The 23,764-nt window shown below is 29.3% G+C and overlaps 1 protein-coding gene across 4 annotated transcripts in view; it reads right to left on the reverse strand.

The window, feature by feature from the left end:
- LOC142220634 (aquaporin AQPcic-like) overlaps nt 1–23,764 on the reverse strand; it is an 81,712-nt gene that overhangs the window by 17,279 nt on the left and 40,669 nt on the right. The window contains exon 1 of one of the 4 annotated variants that reach the window (XM_075289872.1): nt 11,906–11,976. The exons of 1 other annotated variant lie outside the window; for it this stretch is intronic. The gene's annotated coding sequence lies outside the window, so the exon portion shown is untranslated. Of the gene's footprint in view, nt 1–11,736; nt 11,977–23,764 lie in introns of those variants that run through there. 2 more of the 4 variants (XM_075289871.1, XM_075289869.1) reach the window with 2 other exon arrangements.

Below are 23,764 nucleotides of genomic sequence, written 5' to 3' on the forward strand. Positions count from 1 at the left end.
AATTCTTTGCGGACATGGACAATGCAGAATGACGATTTTAACAAATATTGCTGAAATGCAATTAAGGGCACGTCAAGTGATAATAATTTCCATCAGATGATTACGCACAAGAAAAATCTTAGGCAGAGCTGAAGGATCAATTTATCGCCAATATTGCTGAAATGTTACTGCTAAATCTTAAAAAAAATCTTAATAAAAACGATCTTTTAAATTACTTATAATATTAAACAAATTAATTAAATTAAAATTAATTATGATATTTAAAAAAAGATATAATTAATTTAAAAAAATAAAATAAAAAATTATAAAGATTAAAAAAATAATTAAGAATTAATTAAACATCAAACATTAAAATTCATAGAACTATTTTAAAAGAATATTACTTAAATTATTTGTAGTATTCTTTTAAAATAGTTCTATGAATTTTAATGCTTAATGTAATTAATTTTTAATTATTTTTTTAATCTTTATATGTTTTTTGTTTTTTATTTTATTTTTATACCCTCCATCATAGGATGGGGGTATATTAACTTTGTCATTCCGTTTGTAACACATCGAAATATTGCTCCAAGACCCCATAAAGTATATATATTCTGGGTCGTGGTGAAATTCTGAGTCGATCTAAGCATGTCCGTCCGTCCGTCCGTTCGTCCGTCCGTCTGTTGAAATCACGCTAACTTCCGAACGAAACAAGCTATCGACTTGAGACTTGGCACAAGTAGTTGTTATCGATGTAGGTCGGATGGTATTGAAAATGGGCCACATCGGTCCACTTTTACGTATAGCCCCCATATAAAGGGACCCTCAGATTTGGATTGTGGAGCCTCTAACAGAAGCATATTTCATCCGATCCGGCTGAAATTTGGTATATGGTCTCTAACAACCATGCAAAAATTGGTCCACATCGGTTCATAATTATATATAGCCCCCATATAAACCGATCCCCGGATTTGGCTTGCGGAGCCTCAAAGAGAAGCAAATTTCATCCGATCCGGCTGAAATTTGGTACATGATGTTGGTATATGGTCTCTAACAACCATGCAAAAATTGGTCCACATCGGTCCATAATTATATATAGACCCCATATAAACCGATCTCCAGATTTGGCTTGCGAAGCCTCAAAGAGAAGCAAATTGCATCCGATCCGGCTGAAATTTGGTACATGGTAGTGGTATATGGTCTCTAACAACCGTGCAAAAATTGGTTCACATCGGTCCATAATTATATATAGCGCCCATATAAACCGATCCCCAGATTTGGGTTGCGGAGCCTCAAAGAGAAGCAAATTTCATCCGATGCGCCTGAAATTTGGTACATGATATTGGTATATGGTCTCCAACAACCATGCAAAAATTGGTCCACATCGGTTCATAATTATATATAGCCCCCATATAAACCGATCCCCAGATTTGGCTTGCGAAGTCTCCAAGAGAAGCAAATTTCATCCAATCCGGTTGTAATTTGGAACATGGTGTTACTATATGATCTTTAACAACCGTGGCAGAATTGGTCCATATCGGTCCATAATTATATATAGCCCCCATATAAAACGTTCTCCAGATTTGACATCCGGAGCCTCTTGGAGGAGCAAAATTCATCCGATCCGGTTCAAATTAGGAACGTGGTGTTAGTATATGGTCGCTAACAACCATACCAAAAGTGGTCCAATCACATAAAAATTGGTCCATATCGGTTCATAATCATGGTTGCCACTAGAGCCAAAAATAATCTACCAAAATTTTATTTCTAGAGAAAATTTTGTCAAAATTTTATTTCTAGAGAAAGTTTTGTTAAAATTTTATTCGGTTCATAATAAAATTTTCATTATTGTCAAAATTTTATTTCTATAGAAAATTTTGTCAAAATTTTATTTCTATAAAAAATTTTGTCAAAATTTTATTTCTATTGAAGATTTTGTTCAAATTTTATTCGGTTCATAATCATGGTTGCCACTGGAGCCAAAAATAACCTACCAAGATTTTATTTCTATAGAAAATTTTGTCAAAAGTTTATTTCTATAGAAAATTTTGTTAAAATTTTATTTCTGTAGAAAATTTTGTCAAAATTTTATTTCTATAGAAAATTTTGTCAAAATTTTTATTTCTATAGAAAATTTTGTGAAAATTTTATTTCTGTAGAAAATTTTGTCAAAATTTTATGTCTACTTTGTCAAACTGAATTATATACGTATTGGATCGATCTTTTTGATTTAATATATACCACGTATGGACTTACATCAATTTAGAAGATGGTGTTAAGAGGTTTTAAGATACCTTGCCATCGGCAAGCGTTACCGCAACTTAAGTAATTCGATTCTGGATGGCAGTGTTTAGAAGAAGTTTCTACGCAATCCATGATGGAGGGTACATAAGCTTCGGCCTGGCCGAACTTACGGCCGTATATACTTGTTTTTAATTAATTATATCTTTTTTAAATATCATAATTAATATTAATTTAATTAATTTATTTAATATTTTAAATAATTTAAAAGATCGTTTTTGTTAAGATTTTTATAGATTTAGCAGTAACATTTCAGCAATATTGGCGAAAAATTGATCCTTCAGCTCTGCCTAAAATTTTTTTTGTGCGTAATCATTCGTAATATAAAAAATATAATATATATAATAAATTAAAAATATATAAAAATATAAATAAAAAATTAAAATTAAAAAAAATGACCTCGAAAATAAATTTGATTTTTTTATCAACACCGTGCTTTCAAAAAAAATCACTGCAAATCATTTATTCTTTGAGTTAAAAAATTTCAAGAGCTACTTGTCATTATAATTAATTTTAATACACTAAAACAAAAAATATAAAGATTAAAAAAATAATAAAAAAAACTAAATTAAATGTTATTATTAACTAAAAATTAAACAAAAATAAATTAAAATATTTTAAAAGAATATTACAATTATTTTAAAAAATATATATACAAAAATATATAAATAACTAATATATTTAAACAAGTATATACGGCCGTAAGTTCGGCCAGGCCGAATCTTATGTACCCTCCACCACACCATGGCCCAGCAAAAAAAGCGTCGCCAAAAAAGTAGTGAAAATGTTCTTTTTGGATCCGGAAGTGGTACATAATTGGCACAGAAGCGAACATGGGCTTGTCATAGGACGGATGTCCACCATTTCAACATCCGTTGCACTGAACATACATCACTTCTTAAGGTGTGATTCGAATTCAGAGTTTTGGATGTGAAGTAAAAAATTCTGTCATATTTTGATAAACAAATAATTTTTAAAAATTTCTATGACTTTTAATGTATTCTGCGGCTTGTCTGAAACGATTGACCTCAAATATTTTCAAAAATTCGCAAATTTTCTAGACTGGATTTAGCATTTTTTTCGACATAATTTAATAAATTTCAATTATTTTATTAATCCTTACTCTGTTTTTAACCTATTTAAAACAAAAATTATTAAAATTACCATTAAAAATTATGTAAAAAGCGAGCTATAAAAAATTTAATTAAAAGAACTTCCTGAGTAGTTTAAATAAAGAACATCTTTGGGAGGAAATTTTGGAAGAGCTTTTAAAGTTTTGCCCTTAGAAGTACTTCTAAATTTTTTTGCTGGGGGATTGCGTAGAAACTGGACTGTCATCCACATTCGAATTACTTGGGTTGCGGTAACACTTGCCAAAAAAACTTCTTAACACAGTCTTAACACGGGGTATATATTAAACAAAAAAAGCTGATTATATACGTACATAACTCAGGTTGACAAAATTTTCTATAGAAATAAAATTTTGACAAAATTTTCTATAAAAATAAAATTTTAACAAAATTTTCTATAGAAAAAAAAATTTGACAAAATTTTCTTTAGAAATAAAATTTTGACAAAATTTTCTATAGAAATAAAATTTTGACAAAATTTTCTATAGAAATAAAATTTTGACAAAATTTTCTATAGAAATAAAATTTTGACAAAATTAGAAATAAAGTTTTGACAAAATTTTCTATAGAAATAAAATCTTGATCAAATTTTGTGTAGAAATAAAATGTTGACAAAATTTTATATAGAAATAAAATTTTGACACAATTTTCTATAGAAATAAAATTTTGACAAAATTTTCTATAGAAATAAAATTTTTACAAAATTTTCTATAGAAATAAAATTTTGACAAAATTTTCCAAAGAAATAAAATGTTCACAAAATGTTCTATAGAAATAAAATTTTTACAAAATTTTCTATAGAAATTAAATTTGGACAAAATTTTCTATAGAAATAAAATTTTGACAAAATTTTCTATGGAAATAAAATCTTTACAAAATTTTGTGTAGAAATAAAATGTTGGTAGATTATGTTTGGCGATATGGACCAATTTTGGCATGGTTGTTAGCGGCCATATACAAGTGCAATGTACCAAATTTCAACCGAATCGGATGAAGTTTGCTCCTCCAAGGGGGATCTGTGGAGCGATTTATATGGGGGCTATATATAATTATGGACCGATATGGACCAATTTTTGCATGGTTTTTAGAGGCCATATACTAACACCACGTACCAAGTGTCAACAAGATCGGATGAATGTTGCTCCTCCAAGGGGTTCCGGAGTTCAAATCTGGGAATCGATTTACATGGGGGCTATATATAATTATGGACCGATATGGACCAATTTTGTCATGGTTGTTAGCTGCCATATACTAACACCACGTACCAAGTGTCAACAAGATCGGATGAATTTTGCTCCTCCAAGGGGTTCCGGAGTTCAAATCTGGGAATCGATTTACATGGGGGCTATATATAATTATGGACCGATATGGACCAATTTTTGCACGGTTGTTAGAGACAATATATTAACACCACGTACCAAAATTCAACCGGCTCGGATGAATTTTGCTGCTCCAAGATGCTTCGGAGGTCAAATCTGGGGATCGATTTACATGAGGGCTATATATAATTATGGACCGATATGGACCAATTTTTGCACGGTTGTTAGAGACCATATATTAATACCACGTACCAAATTTCAACTGGATCGGACGAATTTTGCTCCTGCAAGAGCTCCGGTGGTCAAATCTGGGAATCGATTTACATGGGGGCTATATATAATTATGGACCGATATGGACCAATTTTTGCACGGTTGTTAGAGACCATATATTAACACCACGTACCAAATTTCAACCGGATCGGATGAATTTTGCTCCTCCAGGAGGCTCCGGTGGTCAAATCTGGTAATCGGTTTATATAGGGGCTATATATAATTATGGACCGATATGGACCAATTTTTGCTTTTTTGGTTGTTAGATACCATATACTAACACCACGTAAAAAAATTAAACCAGATCGGATCAATTTTGCTCCTCCAAGAAGCTCCGGTCTCAAATCTGGGGATCGGTTTATATGGGGTCTATATATAATTATGGACCGATATGATCCAATTTTTGCATGATTGTTAGAGACTATATACTAACACCACGTACCAAATTTCAACTGGATCGGACGAATTTTGCTCCGGCAAGAGGCTCCGGTGGTCAAATCTGGTAATCGGTTTATATAGGGGCTATATATAACTATGGACCGATATGGACCAATTTTTGCTTTTTTGGTTGTTAGAGACTATGTACTAACACCATGTACCAAATTTCAACCGGATTGGATGAAATTTGCTTCTCTAAGAGACTCCGCGAACCAAATCTGGGGGTCGGTTTATATGGGGCTATAGGGACCAATTTTTGCATGGTTGTTAGAGACCATATACAAACTCCACGTACCAAATTTCAACCGTATCGGATGAATTGTGCTCCTCCAAGAGGCTCCGGTGGCCGAATCTGGCGATCGGTTTATATGGGGGCTATATATAATTATGGACCGATATGGACCAGTTTTTGCATGGTTGGTAGAGACCATATACCAACACCATGTACCAAAATGCAGCCGGATCGGATGAAATTTGCTTCTCTTAGAGGGTCTGCAAACCAAATTTGGGGATGGGATTATATGGGGGCTATACATAATTATGGACCAATATGGACCAATTTTTGCATGGTTGTTAAAGACCATATACCAACACTATGAACCAAATTTCAGCCGGATCGGATGAAATATGCTTCTCTAAGAGGCTCCGCAAACCAAATCTGGGGGTCGGTTTATATGGGGGCTATACGTAAAAGTGGTTCAATATGGCCCATTTGCAATACCATTCGACCTACATCAATAACAATTACTTATGCCAAGTTTCAAGTCGTTAGCTTGTTTCGTTCGGAAGTTAGCGTGATTTCAACAGACAGACGGGCATGCTTAGACATGCTTAGATCGACTCAGAATTTCACCACGACCCAGAATATTTATACTTAGAACAATATTTCGATGTGTTACAAACGGAATGACAAAGTTAATATACCCCCATCCTATGGTGGAGGGTATAAAAATAACCACGAAAATAATATTGATTTTTAAAATTTTTAATATAAATATATTGCTTTAAAAATAATAATTTCAAATCATTTTTCTTTGTGTTGTAAAATGTTAAGAGCTACTTGGCATTATAATTAATGAAAAAAATTAAATTACATAATATATAAATTAAAGATAATTTATTATAAATAAACTATAATTAAAAATTATTAAAATATTTTAACGAAATATTACAATTAATTAAAAAAATATATAATCAAAACAATGAATTTAAAAAATAACCACGAAAATAAATTTGATTTTTCATTCTTTAATATCAATAACTTGCTTTCAAAAAAATCATTGCAAATCATTTGTCTTTGTGTTAAAAACATTTCAAGAGCTACTTGGCATAAAAGCAAGCAATTCTTATCATTCAAGTTAAATAGCTTGTTATGTATACGATTATTGTTATTATTATAAAATGATAGACATATTAATCGATTTGTTTTTCCTATCAAAAAAGAACAACATATTAAATAATTTATAAAATATGAATTAATTGACAATATCAGGTATAAAACAAGTAATCATGGCAAAAAGTTCGGCAGGGCTGAATCTCAAATACCCTACCCCATGGAATTTCCCCCACAAGAAGTTTCGTTGAAAATATCTCGTAATGCATTGCCATATGTATAGTATCACAACTATTATTTTCACCTGCAGAAAACAATTTACATTAAAAAGGAATTTCTTTTGCCTAAAAGTATTTTTCTTTGTGTGCAGTTTTAATTTTCTATTTTCGAATAAAATTTGTAACATTATATTTTAGATTTGTTGGAAAAAATTCTGTTTAATTTCTATACTTAAAAAATATCAATCAAGAAAGAAACATTATGCAACTTTAGGATACGCAATTTGTACAATATTAAGGACAATTTGTTTTAAAATAAATGTTTGTTTTTCTTGAAATAGTATTTACGACCATAAAATAACTCTAGATTTCTATATTCAAGCAAAGCAGAAAAAATTGCGGCATCCATGTCCTCAGGAAGTCAAATCGAGAGATCGGTATATATGTTGACCATTGACGTATACAGAAGGTGGGTCTGGGCCCCCTGAATTATTGAAAACTTTGTCAATATGTTATTTCTATAGAAAATTTTGTCAAAATTTTATTTCTATAGAAAATTTTGTCAACATTTTATTTCTATAAAAAATTGTCTCAAAATTTTATTTCGATAAAAAATTTTCTCAAAATTTTATTTCGATAAAAAATTTTCTCAAAATTTTATTTCGATAAAAAATTTTCTCAAAATTTTATTTCTATAGAAAATTTTGTCAAACTTTTATTTCTAAATTTGTCTAAATTTTATTTCTATAAAAAATTTTCTCAAAATTGTGTTTGTATAGAAGTGTTTGGAAGTACCTATTATTTCTATAGAATTTTATTTCTATAGAAATTTATGTCAAAATTTAATTTCTATAGAAAATTTTGTCGAAATTTTATTTCTATAAAAAATTTTGTCTAAATTTTATTTCTATAAAAAATTTTCTCAAAATTTGATTTCTATAGAAAATTTTGTCAAAATTTTATTTCTATAAAAAATTTTGTCAAAATTTTATTTCTATAAAAAATTTTCTCAAAATTTTATTTCGATAAAAAATTTTGTCAAAATTTTATTTCTATAGAAAATTTTGCCAAAATTTTATTTCTATTGAAAATTTTGTCAAAGTTGTATTTCTATAGAAGTGTTTGGAAGTACCTATTATTTCTATAGAATTTTATTTCTATAGAAATTTATGTCAAAATTTAATTTCTATAGAAAATTTTGTCGAAATTTTATTTCTATAAAAAATTTTGTCTAAATTTTATTTCTATAAAAAATTTTCTCAAAATTTTATTTCTATAGAAAATTTTGTCAAAATTTTATTTCTATAAAAAATTTTCTCAAAATTTAATTTCGATAAAAAATTTTGTCAAAATTTTATTTCTATAGAAAATTTTGTCAAAATTTTATTTCTATAGAACATTTTGTCAAAATGTTATTTCTATAGATAATTTTGTCAAAACTTTATTTTTATAGAAAATGTTGTCAACATTTTATTCCTATAAAAAATTTTGTCAAAACTTTATTTTTATAGAAAATGTTGTCAACATTTTATTCCTATAAAAAATTTTGTCAAAATTTTATTTCGATAAAAATTTTTCTCAAAATTTTATTTGTATAACAAATTGTGTCAAAATTTTATTTCTACAGAAAATTTTGTCAAAATTTTATTTCTATAGAAAGTTTTGTCAAAATTTTATTTTTATAGAAAATTTTGCCAAAATTTTATTTCTATCGAAAATTTTGTCAAAATTTTATTTCTATTGAAAACTTTGTCAAAATGTTATTTCTATAGAAAATTTTGTCAAAATTTTATTCCTATAAAAAAATTTGTCAAAATTTTATTTCGATAAAAAAAATGTGTCAAAATTTTATTTTACAGAAATTTTATTTCGATAAAAAAATTTTATCAAAATGTTATTTCTATAGAAAATTTTCTCAAAATTTTATTTGTATAGATAATTGTGTCAAAATTTTATTTCTACAGAAAAATTTCTCAAAATTTTATTTCGATAAAAAATTTACTCAAAATTTTATTTCCATAGAAGTGTTTGGAAGTACCTATTAGTTGGAGAGAAATAATTTGCAAAATCTACCAAAACGTCAAGAATGGTACCAATCTACCATTTGTGGTAGAATTCTACCAACTAAGGCAACCGTTATGGCATCCCTATTCTCAGTTTAACGACTCAACATAAAAAACTTGTGACTGAAATACCTCCGTAAGGTTAGATTGGGTTAGGTATAGTGGCAGCCCTCTATGTAAAATTTTATTTTTATAAAAAATTTTCTCAAAATTATATTTGTATAGAAAATTTTGTCAAAATTTTATTTCTATAGAAAATTTTGTCAAAATTTTATTTCGATAGAAAATTTTGTCAAAATTTTATTTCTAAAGATAATTTTGTCAAAATTTTATTTCTATCGAAAATTTTGTCAAAATTTTATTTCTATAGAAAATTTTGTCAAAATTTTATTTCTATAGACAATTTTGTCAAAATTTTATTTTTATCGAAAATTTTGTCAACATTTTATTCCTATAACAAATTTTGCCAAAATTTTATTTCTATAGAAAATGTTGTCAAAATTTTATTTCTATAGAAAATTTTGTCAAAATTTTATTTCTATAGAAAATTTTGTCAAAATGTTATTGCTATAGAAAATTTTCTCAAAATTTTATTTTATAGAAAATTTTGTCAAAATTTTATTTCTATAGAAAATTTTGTCAAAATTTTATTTCTATAGACAATTTTGTCAAAATTTTATTTTTATAGAAAATTTTGTCAAAATTTTATTTCGATAGAAAATTTTGTCAAAATTTTATTTCTAAAGATAATTTTGTCAAAATTTTATTTCTATCGAAAATTTTGTCAAAATTTTATTTCTATAGAAAATTTTGTCAAAATTTTATTTCTATAGACAATTTTGTCAAAATTTTATTTTTATAGAAAATTTTGTCAACATTTTATTCCTATAACAAATTTTGCCAAAATTTTATTTCTATAGAAAATTTTGTCAAAATTTTATTTCTATAGAAAATTTTGTCAAAATTTTATTTCTATAAAAAATTTTCTCAAAATTTTATTTCGATAAAAAATTTTGTCAAAATTTTATTTCTATAAAAAATTTTCTCAAAATTGTATTTGTGTAGAAAATCGTGTCAAAATTTTACTTCTATAGAAAATTTTGTCAAAATTTTATTTCTATAGAAAATTTTGTAAAAATTTTATTTCTATTGAAAACTTTGTCAACATGTTATTTCTATAGAAAATTTTGTCAAAATTGTATTTCTATAGAAAATATTGTCCAAAATTTTATTTCTATAGAAAACTCTGTCAAAATTTTATTTCTATCGAAAATTTTGTCAAAATTTTATTTCTATAAAAAATTTTGTCAAAATTTTATTTGCATAGAAAATTGAGTCAAAATTTTATTTCTACAGAAAATTTTGTCAAAATTTTATTTCTATAGAAAATGTTGTCAAAATTTTATTTCTATAGAAAATTTTGTCAAAATTTTATTTCTATTGAAAACTTTGTCAAAATGTTATTTCTAAAGAAAATTTTGTCAAAATTTTATTTCTATAAAAAATTTTCGCAAAATTTTATTACCGACTAAGGCAACCGTTATGGCATACCTCAGTTGAACGACTCAACATAAAAAACTTGTGAATGAAATACCTACGTTAGGTTAGATTGGATTAGGTATAGTGGCAGCCCGATATTTCAGGCTCACTTAGACTATTGTGATACCACAGTGTTGATCTTCTCTATTATCACTGAGGGCTGCCCCATTCTATGTTTAGCTCAATGACAAGATACCTCCTTTTTATAGCCGAGTACGAATGGCCTTTCACATTGCGGTGAAATCACATAGAGAAGCTGTAAAAAACTCAGAAATGTCATTTGTTATCTTAACTAAATTTTAATTCATAAAAAAAACTACACTGAAAAAACAGTGAATCCACCAGGAAGAACACTTTGAGTTAATTTTAGAAAATTTTGAATATTTTTAGAAAATTTTAACTAAACAGTATACAAACGTTGGCATCATGCCGATATCACACAAAATTAGTAAATATTTTTTGATAAATTCAAGAAAAATTATTAGACAAAATAATTTTTTTTTTCACTTGTTGAAGAAAACTTTGTAGTTTGAAGCAAAAAATTGGAGTTCAAAATTGCAAGAAAAAACTTTTTCAACTTGATATCTTAACTAAATTATAATCCACAAAAATCCTGTAAAATGTAATTTATCCAAATCATTTCACAATTTCAATAAATTTTGTTAATGTTTGGACCGACGAATATTTTCCCACACTTTCAATTTTAAAAATTTAAATTTCAAATTTATTCATTTAATTAAGTTTATCTATTGATACATATATATAAACTTTATAGAATATTTCATTCTTATCGTTATCACACCACTCGTAGGTATATGGTATAATTTTGCCATCATAATAGCATTTTTTAATTAGATTATTAAAAAAAATCTATAAATATATATTCATATAAGTCTATACAAAAACAGATTTTATTATTATTTTTCTTTTTTTAATTTTTTTATTACTAAAATTAAAATGCATGCATAAACAATAATAAGTTCTCTGCATCGTATTTTCTTGTTTTGTTTTTAACACTATAGTTCCATCATGCGTAAGCAGGCTTTTTGAATAAATAATTTTCTGCATTTTTTTTTATTTAATTAATTTATTTTTTAATTTATGTTATTTTATTTCTTGTACTGTGTGTGTTTTCAGTTTCTTACATTTCTTATAGACCATTAATGATGGACTTTACTCACAATTTACCACAATCGTAAACAACAAAACAAAAAAAACTCTATAAATTTTATGCTATTATTTTTTTTTTTTGTATTATTGTTGTAACTTGTTGCTGTTGTTATTGTACCACGACTACATATATGTATATATTACCGGCGTCAGGCGATTGTGACAACGACGACTGTAAAAAGTGAACTGAATACAATAATTTTAAGGGAACTGACCATATAGACCTAGTTCGAAACAGAGAAGCACCAATGTGCACACTCAAAATAAAATAACAGTTGAATTACCATGAATGATAACAAATGATATGGGTGACTCCGTGATGATGGAAGGTATATCTTTCAAAACAGATTTGAAAGCATAGCCTTACTGAATGCTGAAAGACCATTATTTCGTTGACCACACCCTCAAAAAAAATCGCTTCTGTAACATATACCCCAAACACATTTTGTTTCAAGCATATATATTTTCAGAAATGGTCCAAACAAAATATTGTTTGTATTGTTCAAATATTTTATGTTTCACCTTAGGGCATACATTGGTAGAAAAAAAAAAAATTAATGAAATTTTCTTTGTCTGGATATATTTTTAAGGCGCCAATTGGTTACATCCATTATTTTACTTGCAGCGTACTCTCTAGGTCTCTCTTTCTAAACACATATATGTTTATAGGCTATTTCTAAGTTAATATATGTTTGCATTTAAGCATATTATATTTAGAAACATTTTATGTCCCAAACATAATATGTTCTAACACATTAACATGTATGTCCCAAACATGCTATGCTAGTTTATGAACATTATATGCTTGTACTTAAAAATATTGTGTTAAAAAATTTGAGTTCCAAACATATAATTTTTACACCCAAACATATGGAAAACAGTCTTTTTCGTCCGTGCACTTGTCCTTCAATTCCATGATGGGTTTTACACCTTGTAAATCCCTAAAACGGATGTGAATTATCTTTGCCTTTAATCCCTACCATTTCTTATCGATATTTATTGAAATGTACTATTTAGTACGTTTTATACAATTCTTTGTGTTAATATATACGAGTTTCACATGAAATTGTGGTAATCATCTTTGCCAAAAAAATAGCTCCTTTCAACTTTTATGAAAATGTACGATTTAGTACATTTTGTACCAGTTTTTGTGAACACTCTCCTATCGCTATTTATAGGAATGGTCTACTTAGTACGTTTTGCAACATGTTTTTGGTGTCTATGTATTCCAGTTTCACATGTATTCCAGTTGGCCAAATATAGTGGTCCTTTCAATAATTATGACAATGTACTATTTAGTACGTTTTGTACCAAATTTTCGACCGATATTTATTGGAATGTACTATTTAGTATAGTTAGTACCTTTTTTGATATCAATGTATTCGAGTTTCACATGAAATGGTGGTAATCGTCTTTGCCAAACATCATGGTCAGTTCAAAATTTATGCAAAATATACTATGTAGTACGTTTTATACCAATTTTTGTACTAATTTGTGGCACAACCATAACAAACCATACATAGTTATACCACTTCAGTATCTAAAAGTAAACTAAATGGTCATTTCAAGCGTAACATTTTGAAGCTCTTTCCGATCGATTTGCTCTGGAGTTCTTAAAAACCGTTTTAATGCCTTAATGTACGATTTTTGTAAACAGAATATCTCCCGGCTGAATTAAGTTTTCTATAGGAAAACTCTAATTTAGCCCGGCTGAATTAGGTTTTCTATAGGAAAGCACTAATTTAGCCCGACTGAATTAAGTTTTCTATAGGAAAACTTCAATGTATCCTGGCTGAATTACGTTTTCTATAGGAAACCACTAATTTAGCCCAGCTGAATTAAGTTTTCTATAAGAACACTCTAATTTAGGCCGGCTGAATTAAGTTTTCTATAGGAAAACTCTAATTTAGTGTGGCGGAATTAGGTTTTCTATAGGAAAACTATAATTTAGCCTGGCTGAATTAGGTTTTCTATAGGAAAGCACTAATTTAGCCCGGCTGAATTAAGTTTTCTATAGAAAAACTATAATGTATCCTGGCGGAGTTACGTGTTCTATAGGAAAACTCTCTACCAGCCTGGCTGAATTAGGTTTTCTATAAGAAAACTCTAATTTAGCCCAGCAGAATTAGAATTTCAATAGGAAAACTCTAATTTTGCTCGACTGAATTAGGTTTTCTACCGGAAAGCAGTAATTTAGCCTGGCTGAATTGAGTTTTCTATAGGAAATCTGTAATTTAGGCCAGCTGAATTAAGTTTTCTATAGGAAAACACTAATGTATCCTGGCTAAATTACGTTTTCTATAGGTAACCACTAATTTAGCCCGGCTGAATTAGGTTTTCTATAATAACACTCTAATTTAGCCCGGCTGAATTAGGTTTCCTATAAGAACACTCTAATTTAGATCAGCTGAATTAGGCTTTCTATAGGAAAACTCTACTTTAACTCGGCTGAATTAGGTTTCCTATAGGAAAGCACTAATTTAGCCCGGCTGAATTAAGTTTTATATAGGAAAACTCTAATGTATCCTGGCTGAATTACGTTTTCTATAGGAAAACTCTATACCAGCCTGGCTGAATTAGGGTTTCTACAAGAAAACTCTAATTTAGTCCAGCTGAATTTGGATTTCTATAGGAAACCTCTAATTTAGCCTGGCTGAATTAGGTTTTCTATAATAAAACTGTAATTTAGCCCGGTTTAATTAGGGTTTCTATAGGAAAACTCTAATTTAGCCCGACTGAATTAGGTTTTCTATAGGAAACCATAAGTTTAGCCCGGCTGAATTAGGATCCACTAATTTAGCCAGGCTGAATTAGGTTTCCTATAAGAACACTCTAATTTAGCCCGGCTGAATTAGGTTTACTATAAGAAAACTCTAATTTAACCCAGTTGAATTAGGTTTTCTATAGGAAAACTCTAATTTAGCCCGGCTGAATTAGGTTTTCTATAGGAAAGCACTAATTTAGCCCGGCTGAATTAAGTTTTCTATAGGAAAACTCTATACCAGGCTGGCTGAATTAGGTTTTCTATAAGAAAACTCTAAAGTATCCTGGCTGAATTACGTTTTCTATAGGAAACCACTAATTTAGCCCGACTGAATTAAGTTTTCTATAAGAACACTCTAATTTAGACCGGCTGAATTAAGTTTTCTATAGGAAAACTCTAATTTAGTCCGGCGGAATTAGGTTTTCCGTAGGAAAACTCTAATTTAGCCTGGCTGAATTACGTTTTCTATAGGAAAACTCTGATTTAGCCTGGCTGAATTAGGTTTTCTATAGGAAAACTCTAATTTAGTCCGGCTGAATTAGGTTTTCTATAGGAAAACTCTAATTTAGTCCGGCTGAGTTAAGTTTTCTATAGGAAAACTCTAATGTATCCTGCTGAATTACGTTTTCTATAGGAAAACTCTATACCAGCCTGGCTGAATTAGGGTTTCTACAAGAAAACTCTAATTTAGCCTGACTGAATTAGGTTTTCTATAATAAAACTCTAATTTAGCCCGGCTTAATTAGGGTTTCTATAGGAAAACTCTAATTTAGCCTGACTGAATTAGGTTTTCTATAAGAAAACACTAAATTATCCCGGCTGAATTAGGGTTTTTATAGGAATCCACTAATTTATCAAGGCTGTATTGGGTTTTCTATAAAAACACTCTAATTTAGCCCGGCTGAATTTAGTTTTCTATAGGAAAACTTTGATTTCGCTCGGCTGAATTAGGTTTTTTATAAGAAAACTCTAATTTAATCCGGTTGAATTAGGTTTTCTATAGGAAAACTCTAATTTAGCCCGGCTCAATTAGATTTTCTATAGGAAAACTCTAATGTATCTTGGCTGAATTACGTTTACTATAGGATAACTCTCAGTTAGCCCGGCTCAATTAGGTTTTCCATACGAAAACTCTAATTTAGCCTGGCTGAATTACTTTTTCTATAAGAAACCTCTAATTTAACCCGGCTGAATTAAGTTTTCTATAGAAAAAACTCTAACTCAACATGGCTGAGTTAGGTTTTCTATGGGAAAACGCTAATTTAGCATGGCTGAATTAGGTTTTCTATAGGAAAACTTTTTTATGTAGATTGTGAGAATTATGTTTTGTAACGGCAAACTATAAGTTTTCTGTAGGAAAACTATAGAAAATAGTTATTTCAACCTGAATAAATTAGAATTTCAATGGTAACGTCTCTACTTCATTTGAGCTAAGCTGAATTATGTTTTCTGTGAGAAAACTTCAATTGACCTCCTAATTACATTTTACGGAATCACCCATATAAGCGCAAACTTACGGAGTACTCTCGAATGGAAATGGCAACAGCACGACCTCAACTACTGATAAGAGACATCGCATAAACGAGTAAGAAATTCCAAACACCGAATATTAAATACGAAACAGACACAACATAAAAGTGTATTCAAATTATTTTGGTGATAATATTTTGGGCAAAATAAACGAAACAGCAAATAAACAACAACAAAAATCGATATCCGCATTGACAATAATGTAAATGACAAAGTGCTTTTACTTGTAAATCTTCCAAAATATATTCATATTTATGTGATCGTAAATTAACTAATTCAAAAATTTAATTATTTACAATATAATAAAATATGATTTAAATTACACATTCATCTTAACTGAAAACTAGTTTTTTTCGATTTTTTATAGTACTTAAAGTGTTCTATAGTGAATCAGCCCAACTGAATTTGATTTTCTAAAGAAAACCTTTAATTCAATGTAGCTGAATTAGGTTTCCTATACGAAAACTTTATTTCAGCTTGGTCGTATTAGGTTTTGGACAAAAAAACTTTAATTCAGACTTGCTGAATTAGGTTTTGAACAGAAAAACTTTAAGTCAGCCTTGCTGAAATAGCAAGGCATCCCAGCTGAATTGGGGTTTGGGCTGATTTGAAGTTTCCCTATAGAAAACCTAATTCAGATGGGCTGAATCAAAGTTTTCCTATTGAAAACTCAATTCTGCCAGATTGGGATAAAGTTTCTTTAAAGAAAATCTTATTCAGCCAGACTAAATAAACATTTTTTTATTTAAAATATAATTAAGCTTGACTGAATTAATGATATACTATGGGAATCGTAATTCAGCTGGACTACATTAAAGTTTAACTACAGAAAACCCAATTCAGATTGGCTGAAATAAAGTTTTCCAATAGAAAATTTAGTTACGTCGGGCTGAATAAAAGCTTTTTTATATTGACCACATTATTCATCTAAGAGGATTTAATGATATGTTATAGAAACCCCAATTCAGCTGGGCTGAACTGAAGTTTACCTATAGAAAGCCTAATTTGTCCAACTTGAAAAAAGTTTTTCCTCTAGAAAACCTAATTCAGCTGGGCGACACTACAGTTTTCTAAGTAACCCCAATTCGATCAAGGTGAAATAAAGTTTTCCTATAGGAAACCAGATTAAGCTTAAAGTTTTTTATAGGAAAACTTCAATTCAGCCCAGCTGAATTAGGTTTATTATAGGAAAACATAAATTCAGCCCAGCTGACTAAGGTTTTCTATAAGAAAGCTTCAATTCGGCCCAGCCGAATTAGAGTTTCTATAGGAAAACTTCAATTCAGCCAGCTGAATTAAGTTTTCTATAGGAAAACTTCAATTCGGTTGAATTCAGTTGAATTAGGTTTTCTATAGGAAAACTTTAATTCAGCCCGGCTGAATTAGGTTTTCGATAGGAAAACTTCAATTCTGCCAAGCTTAATTAGGTTTTCTATAGTAAAACTTCAATTCAGCCCAGCTGAATTAGGTTTTCTATTGGAAAACTTCAATTAAGTCCAGTTGAATTAGGTTTTCTATAGGAAAACTTCAATTCAGCCCAGCTGAATTAGGTTTTCTACAGGAAAGCTTCAATTCAGCCCAGCTGAATTAGGTTTTCTATAGGAAAACTTTAATTTATCTTATTTTCTATAGGTTTTCTAGCGGAAAACTTTAAATCAGCTTAGCTGTAGTATAATCAGACCAGGTGAATTAGTTTTTCTGTAGGAAATCTTTAATTCATATGGACTACAGGAAACTTTAATTCAAGTGGGCTGCATTTGGTTTTCTATAGAAAAACTTTAATTCAGCCTAGCTAAATTTAGAGAAAACTTTAATTCAGCCCAACTGAATTATATTTTCTACAGGAAAGTTTTAATATTATTTTTATTTTAATTTATACTATTTAATATTTTAATTTATACTATTTTCTAAAGGAAAACTAAAATTCAGCACTGCTGAATTAGTTTTAGGTCTACAGGAAAATCTTAAATCACTTTCTTTTTCAATTGTGTAATTTTAGGAAACTTTAATTTATACTATTATTAAAAAAACTAAAATTCAGCACTGCTGAATTAGGTTTTCTATAGGAAATCCTTAAACCAGTTGGGTTTTCAATTGGGTAATTTTACTTTATCGTAGCTGAATTAGGTTTTTGGTGTCAAAACAATAATTCAGCTTGACTGAATTAGGTTTTCTAGAGGAAAACATTAATTCAGCCCAGCTGACTTAGGTTTTCTATGAAAAAACTTCAATTCAGCCTAGCTGAATTAGGTTTTCTATAGGAAAACTTCAATTTAGTCCAGCTGAATTAGGTTTTCTATGGGAAAACTTCTATTCAGCCTAGATGAATTAGGTTTTCTATAGGAAAACTTCAATTTAGGCCAGCTGAATTAGGTTTTCTATGGGAAAACTTCTATTCAGCCTAGCTGAATTAGGTTTTCTATTGGAAAACTTTAATTTATCTTATTTTCTATAGGAAAACTTTAAATTAGCTTAGCTGTAGTATAATCAGACCCTGTGAATTAGTTTTTCTGTAGGAAATCTCTAATTCATATGGACTACGTTCAGTGTTCTATAGAAAAACTTTAATTTAGAAGAAAACTTTAATTCAGTCCAACTGAATTATATTTTCTACAGGAAAACTTTCATGTAGAAAACTTTAATTTGTACTATTTTCTATAGGAAAACTAAAATTCAGCATTGCTGAATTAGGTTTTCTATAGGAAAACCTTAAATCAGTAAGGTTTTCAATTGGGTAATTTTACTTCATCATAGCTGAATTAGGTTTTCGGTATCAAAACAATAATTCAGCTTGAATGAATTAAGTTTTCTATAGGAAAACATTAATTCAGCCCAGCTGAATTGGGTTTTCTATGGGAAAACTTCTATTCAGCCTAGCTGAATTAGGTTTTCTATAGGAAAATGTCAATTTAGCCCAGCTAAATTAGGTTTTCTATGGGAAAACTTCTATTCAGCCTAGCTGAATTAGGTTTTCTATAGGAGAACTTCAATTTAGCCCAGCTGAATTAGGTTTTCTATGGGAAAACTTCTATTCAGGCTAGCTGAATTAGGTTTTCTATAGGAAAACCTTAAATCAGTTAGGTTTTCAATTGAGTAATTTTACTTCATCATAGCTGAATTAGGTTTTCGGTATCAAAACAATAATTCAGCTTGACTGAATTAGGTTTTCTATAGGAAAACATTAATTTAGCCCAGCTGAATTAGGTTTTCTATGGGAAAACTTATATTCAGCCTAGCTGAATTAGGTTTTCTATGGGAAAACTTCTATTCAGCCTTGCTGAATTAGGTTTTCTATAGGGAAACTTTAATTTATCTTGTTTTCTATAGGATTTCTAAGGGAAAACTTTAATTTATCTTATTTTCTATAGGAAAACTTTAAATCAGCTTAGCTGTAGTATAATCTGACCCTGTGAATTAGTTTTTCTGTAGGAAATCTTTACTTCATATAGACTACATTCAGTGTTTTATAGGAAAACTTTAATTCTGATGGGCTGCATTTGGTTTTCTATAGAAAAACTTTAATTTAGAAGAAAACTTTTATTCAATCCAACCGATTTATATTTTCTACTGGAGAACTTTAATTTATACTATTTTCTATAGGAAAACTAAAATTCAGCACTGCTGAATTAGGTTTTCTATAGGAAAACCTTAAATCAGTTAGGTTTTCAATTGAGTAATTTTACTTCATCATAGCTGAATTAGGTTTTCGGTATCAGAACAATAATTCAGCTGGTCTGAATTAGGTTTTCTATAGGAAAACATTAATTCAGCCCAGCTGAATTGGGTTTACTATGGGAAAACTTATATTCAGCCTAGCTGAATTAGGTTTTCTATAGGAAAACCTTAAATCAGTTAGGTTTTCAATTGGGTAAATTTACTTCATCATAGCTAAATTAGGTTTTCGGTGTCAAAACAATAATTCAGTTGGGCTGAATTAGGTTTTCTATAGTAAAACTTTAATTCAGCATAGCTGAATTAGGTTTTCTATATTATGATTTCAATTCAGCCATTCGGAATTAAGTTTTGCTATAGGAATTTTTTATTTCATCCTAGCTAAATTGAGTTTCCTATTGCAAAAAAAAAAATAATTCAGCCTTTCTAAATTAGGATATAAAATATAGAACATAGGAACCCCACAATTCTGCTTGACAGAACGATATATAAAAATAAATGCACACTTTTAACTTTTTTATTGACACTATCGGTCAAGTGTTGTTAAACAATATAATAATCGATATCACTATATTTTTATCAAAATTTGTGTATAAGCAATTAAGTGACCATAAATATTTTCAAATGCCAAAACCTGTTCAAGGCCAATTGCGTTGTTACATTCAACCCATTATTCTAGCTACATTGTTGGTCAAAAGTAAATTTCATAGGGTTAACATTGTAACCAAGAACTTGATTTTACCCATACTTGACTCTCTGTTGTTTTTGAGTGGGCTTTCCAAATTTACAACCAAACGTTTTTTTGAAAAAAAAAAAAATATTTTCATAAACTATGTTTCGTCCAGCGATTATTCTGACCGGTAATCTATAATCTAGAAAACCAAAAGTAGAAAAAAAATCAAACTTATCAATGGAAACGAAATCATAGAGGTCGTCAGCCAGTCATTGTATGACAGCTTGAATTCAAATTCAAGAAAATATTCAGTTCGATTTGATAATAAAATTAGTTGGCGGTATTTACTCTTGATAATTCATTCAATGTCAAAAAAGCAAACGAAACTTTTCAAAGAAAATTGATATAGAATTCCGAAATGATCAGTATATGACGGACAAAAAAAATTGCATCAAATAACAACGACATCCTGAATATCAGACAGCATTGTGCATTCTTTACCTCGCCTCTCTCTCACTCCATCTCATTCTCTCGATGAGCAAATATTAGTTGAGGTGTATAGCCCACATTTTTATCAAATGTGAGATATTTACCCCCATTCTCTGATAAGATATTTTTACGCCTAACACTCTTGACATTGACGTCTAGCTGCCGTTACCTACAACCGGCAACAACAAGAACAATTTCAGAACTAAAGCAAAGTTTGCAATCGACCTCATTTTTTTCGGGGAGCAAATTAAAATGAACAAGTGTAACCAAAGAGCCTTCATGAAAACCCCATTTTTTCACAGAACTAGTACCGACCTCTATGGCAGCCTGATTTTATTATCATATAAAACTTAATGATCTTATCTTTCGCTCTCATCAAGCAGTCCAACCAACCCGAGTTATCTACCCAAATCATGTCAACATCACCGGAGCCTCTGTTGGTTTTTGGGTAGCTGGAATTATGATTGTTGTTAATGGCATATTTATTTTATAATAAAAGGAAATCACTACCAAAAATAGCTTAATAAGTATGAACAGCGTCAGATTACACAATGTAACAGATAACAGGGAAGTCTACAGAAATACTTAGAATTATAGGAAAAACAATTCAGCATAGCTGAATTATATTTGTAAGAGAAAAACTACAATTCAGATAAGCTGAATTGTCTTTGGTTTCAGAAAACTTTAATCTAACCCATATGAATTAAGTTTTCTATCAGCTGAATTAGGCTTTTTATTGGAAAATTTTAATTAAGCCCAGCTGAATTTAGTTTTCTATAGCAAAACTTTTATTCAGTACAGATGAACTAACCTTTCTATAGTACATTTTTAATTAAGGCCAGCTGAATTAATTTTTCCATAAGATAATATTAATTAGGCCCTGCCTAATTTACTTTTCTATGGGAAGACTTTAATTTAAACAAGCTAAATTAAGTTTTCTATAGGAAAACTTTTATTCGACACAGCTGAATTCAGTTTTCTATAGAAAAACTTTTATTCCACACAGTTGAATTAAGTTTTCTATAGGAAAACGTTTATTCAGCTCAGCTAAATAAAGTGTTTTATAGGAAAACTTTAATTATGCCCAGCTGAATAAGATTTTCTATAGGAGAACTTCAGTTCAACCTAGCTAAATTAAGGAAAACTTTAACTAAGCCCTTCTGAAATAGGAAATCATTAATTTAGCCCAGCTGAATTTAGTTTTTTGTAGGAAAATTGTCATTTAACCCAGCTGAATTGAGTTTTGTAATGGGAAACTTTAATTTAGCCCAGCTGAATTAAGTTTTCTATAGAAAAAACTTTTATTTAGACCAGCTGAATAAAATTTTTCTATAGGAGAACTTCAGTTCAACCCAGCTAAATTAAGGAAAACTTTAACTAAGCCCTTCTGAAATAAGTTCTGTATAGGAAATCATTAATTTAGCCCAGCTGAATTTAGTTTTCTGTAGGAAAATTGTCATTTAACCCAGCTGAATTGAGTTTTCTAAAGGAAAACTTTAATTTAGCCCAGCTGAATACAGTTTTCTATAGGAAATCATTAATTTAGCCCAGCTGAATTTAGTTTTCTGTACGAAACTTGCCATTTAACCCAGTTGAATTGAGTTTTGTAATGGAAAACTTTAATTTAGCACAGCTGAATTAAGTTTTTTTTTTGTACGAAAACTTTGGTATTGAATTATTTTTTCTATTGGCAACTCTTAATTTAGCCCAACCAAATTAAATATTAAATTTTCTATAGGAAAAATTTAATTTAAACCCGGTAACTTACGGTTTAGGTACGAAAACTTTGGTGTTGCAAAGCTGAATTAAGTTTTCTAAACTTTACTAAGACCCATCTGAATTTTGCTTTGAATCAGAAAACTTTAACTTAGGCCAGCTGAATTAAGTTTTCTATCAGCTGAATCAGGCTATCTGTTGGAAAATTTTAATTAGACCCATCCGAATTTAGTTTTCTATAGGAAATCTTTAATTAAGCCCTGCTGAATTAATGTTTCAATAAGACAATATTAATTTAGTCCAGCTGAATTTAGTTTTCTATGGGAAGACTTCAGTTCAACCTAGTTAAATTAGGGAAAACTTACCTTAAACATAGTTACCCTTCTGTAATAAGTTATGTATAGGAAATCATTAATTTAGCCCAGCTGAATTTAGTTTTCTGTAGGAAAATTGTCATTTAACCCAGCTGAATTGAGTTTTGTAATGGAAAACTTTAATTTAGCCCAGCTGAATTAAGTTTTTTTTTTTTTGTACGAAATTAAGTTTTCTATAGGCAACTCTTAATTTAGCCCAACCAAATTAAATATTGTATAAGACAACTTCTATTTAGCCCAACTGAATTATGATTTCGATAGGAATACTTTAATTTAGCCCAGCTGACTTAAGTTTTCTATAGGAAAAATGTCATTTAAACCAGGTGAATTACGGTTTAGGTACGAAAACTTTGGTGTCGCAAAGCTGAATTAAGTTTTCTATAGGGAAACTATAATAAAAACCCAGCTGAATTTTGCTTTGAATCAGAAAACATTAACTTAGGCCAGCTGAATTAGGTTTTCAATAAGCTGAATCATGCTATCTGTTAGAAAATTTTAATTAGACCCAGCCTAATTTAGTTTTCTATAGGAAATCTTTAGTTAAGCCCTGCTGAATTAATTTTTCAATAAGACAATATTAATTTAGTTCAGCTGAATTTCGTTTTCTATGGCAAGATTTTAATTTAACCAAGCTGAATTAAGTTTTCTATATGTAAACCGTGATTTAGTCCAGCAAAATAAATTTTTCTATAGGAAAACTTTTATTCTGCACAGCTGAATTAATTTTCTAAAGGAAAACTTTTATTCAACTGACAGCTGATTTAGGAAAACTTCAGTTCAATACA

This window comes from Haematobia irritans, chromosome 1 (genome assembly GCF_050003625.1).
Source record: "Haematobia irritans isolate KBUSLIRL chromosome 1, ASM5000362v1, whole genome shotgun sequence".
NCBI lineage: Eukaryota > Metazoa > Arthropoda > Insecta > Diptera > Muscidae > Haematobia > Haematobia irritans.